General features: G+C 40.6%; 1 non-coding gene across 1 annotated transcript; it reads right to left on the minus strand.

The window, feature by feature from the left end:
- Window positions 1-300: 300 nt before the first annotated feature.
- On the minus strand, window positions 301-406 carry LOC140852756 (small nucleolar RNA R71). Its single transcript, XR_012135655.1, has one exon. It is a non-coding gene; the product is annotated as a small nucleolar RNA R71 (small nucleolar RNA).
- Between the last annotated feature and the right edge of the window lie 2,852 nt (window positions 407-3,258).

The following is a 3,258-nucleotide window of genomic DNA, read 5'->3' on the forward strand; positions in this document are numbered from 1 at the left end:
GTACCCCCTGTGGAGGCCACTCAATATGAAATTAAGTCCAGTATAATCCAAATGTTACCTTCATTTTATGAACTTAGTAATGAAGACCCTTATAAACATCTTGAAGAATTTCTTGAGATATGCTCAACTGTCAAAATTCACAACTTCTCCGATGATGCTCTTAGGTTGAAATTATTCTCTTTTTCACTTAAGGACAAAGCCAAATACTGGCTACATACTTTGGATTTCATGACTATATCAACCTGGGACCAGCTGCAAGGAGAGTTTCTCAAGAAATATTTTTTCATAGGAAAAACTAATCAAATAAGGAAAGCCATAACTAGTTTTTCCCAATTAGATGGAGAAATGTTTCATGAAACATGGGAGAGATTAAAAGACCTTATTAGAAAATGTCCCCACCATGCTGTACCCAAGTGGCAGTTAATTCAATATTTTTATGATGGGCTCTCTGAAAGACATCGACAAATGGTCGATGCATCATGCGGTGGGACATTTATTCTGAAAAGTGAGGATGAGGCATGGCAACTGTTTGAAATTTTAAGTGAAAATTTATTACATCATATGTCTACCTCTATTAGAGATAAACCCATGTTAAACTCAAAAAGAGGTGGAATATATGAAGTAGGAAATGCCATAGATATCCATCAAAAGGTAGATGAACTGTCCCAAAAATTAGATCGTCTTCTAAACACTGGACAATCCCCGATTCCACCTAATCCAATCCAAGAAGTTTGTGCATTGTGTGCAAGTCCGAACCATTTTGTTAGTGAATGCCCAGCCGTACCTCAATTTCCTGAGTTTGTGCACGAGCAGGTTCAGCAAGTCCAACAAGCTCGCAGACCAGGAAACGATCCATATTTGAACACTTATAACCCCGGCTGGAGAAACCATCCAATTTTTTTCTGGAGACCACAACCAGTGGTTGGTCCTGCCACACCTCGACCTCAATATCAAGACCCAACATATAGGCATGGACCATACCATCAATTTCAAAATGTTCCTCAACCGTCTACTACTGGTCACAGCTCAGCTTTTGAGGAAAAAGTCCTGAAAGCACTAGAAAGATTAGAAGTCAACACTCAGACCCTTAACTCCCACACACAATCCATTGCTAAGCTAGAGACCCAAATAGGTCAACTAGCAACTGCATTCAGTAGGAGGGAAGGAGGAAAATTACCTAGCCAATCAGAGAGCAACCCAAGAGGGCAATTTGTGATTGAGAGTTCTAATACCCCAGAAGCTTTTTCTGAACATGTCAAATCAATCATGACTTTGAGAAGTGGGAAGGTCATTGAACACACTAGTAAAACCAATGAGACTGACCCTAAATCTCTAACCGAATCCAAATCACCCAAGAACAAGGAGGACCTGAAAATAGAGAAGGAACCAACTGCACCGGAATCATCTTACTTGCCTAAAGCCCCATTTTCGGATGCCCTGAAAGCCCCTATTCCTGCAGATAAGAAGGGAGGAAAACTCGATGAGATGTTGGAATTGTTTAAGCAAGTCCAAATTAATCTTTTCCTTCTAGATGCAATCAAACAGGTTCCTGCTTATGCCAAATTTTTGAAGGATTTGTGCACCCAAAAACGTAAATCTAGATCACAAATCCCAAAGAAAGTACGTCTCACTGAACAGGCTAGTTCTGTCTTTCAGCATGCCACTCCTCCAAAGCTTAAGGACCCAGGAGCCCCCATCATTTCTTGTGTTATAGGAGATTATCACATTGAAAAAGCTCTTCTAGATTTAGGGGCAAGTGTGAATCTTTTACCTAGTTCGGTGTATGAACTTTTTGGATTTGGAGAACTGAAACCCACATCAGTCACACTGCAGTTAGCCGACAGATCAATTAAGGAACCACGTGGAATGCTTGAGGATGTCTTGATCAAGGTAGATAAGTTTTACTTTCCAGTTGATTTTCTGGTTCTCGATATGGAATTAAGTGACAACCCCAGACAAATTCCCATTATCTTAGGACGACCCTTCCTAGCTACGGCAAATGCATGCATTAATTGTAGGACAGGAGTCATGGACGTATCATTTGGGAATAAGAAACTAAGACTGAATGTGTTTGGTGCTTCCCAAGGACCATCAATGGATAGTTGCTTCGAAGTAGATACACTAGAAGATATTATAGAAGATGCAACACCCATAATTCTAGCACCAGACCCCTTAGATACTTGCTTGGCTCACTCTGGAGTGTGTGACTTTGAGGAATATAGGAAAGAAGTTAACATCTTGTTAGATACACCACATGATAAAACCACTCCTCCATGGACAATCAAGTATGAGCCATTGCCCACATTAGCCAGTACACCAATAGTCCCATCTTTAGAATCACCACCTACGTTAGAATTGAAACCTCTTCCTGCTACGCTTAAGTATGTATTTCTAGGACTCAATGACACCCTCCCGGCAATCATTGCATCAGACTTGACCTCTAATCAGGAAGCACAATTGGTTGGTATTCTGAAGGAACATAAAGAGGCTATCGGTTGGTCCATTGCCGATTTAAAAGGAATTGACCCCTCCATTTGCATGCACCATATTCATTTTGAGGAAAATGCCAAACCCCATCGAGATATGCAGAGGAGATTGAACCCAAACATGCGTGAAGTAGTAAAGAAAGAGGTGGTAAAGTGGTTAGATGCTGGAATTATCTACCCCATATCCGATAGTAAATGGGTCAGTCTCACTCAAGTAGTACCTAAGAAATCTGGTATTACTGTGGTGGAGAATGAAGAAGGTGAACTACTTCCAACTCGCATATCATCTGGATGGCGAGTATGCATAGATTATAGAAAACTGAATGTCGTTACTAGGAAGGATCATTTTTCATTGCCCTTCATCGATCAAATCCTAGAACGGTTAGCAGGACAAAGTTTCTACTGTTTTCTTGATGGTTATTCAGGGTACAATCAAGTACCTGTATTTTCGGATGATCAAGAAAAGACTACCTTCACCTGCCCCTATGGCACCTTCGCTTTTCGGCGTATGCCATTCGGGCTTTGCAATGCACCCGCTATATTTCAACGGTGCATACTGGCCATTTTTTCGGATATGGTGGACAAATGTCTTGAAATTTTTATGGATGATTTTTCTGTGTTTGGAACCACCTTTGAGGATTGTCTCCATAATCTTTCCAAAGTTCTTAAACGGTGTATGGAGACAAATCTTGTCCTAAGTTGGGAAAATAGCCATTTCATGGTGCAGAAAGGAATTGTATTAGGACATATTATTTTTGAAAAAGGGATCGAG

Source organism: Elaeis guineensis, chromosome 11 (genome assembly GCF_000442705.2).
Source record: "Elaeis guineensis isolate ETL-2024a chromosome 11, EG11, whole genome shotgun sequence".
NCBI classification, from domain to species: Eukaryota; Viridiplantae; Streptophyta; class Magnoliopsida; order Arecales; family Arecaceae; genus Elaeis; species Elaeis guineensis.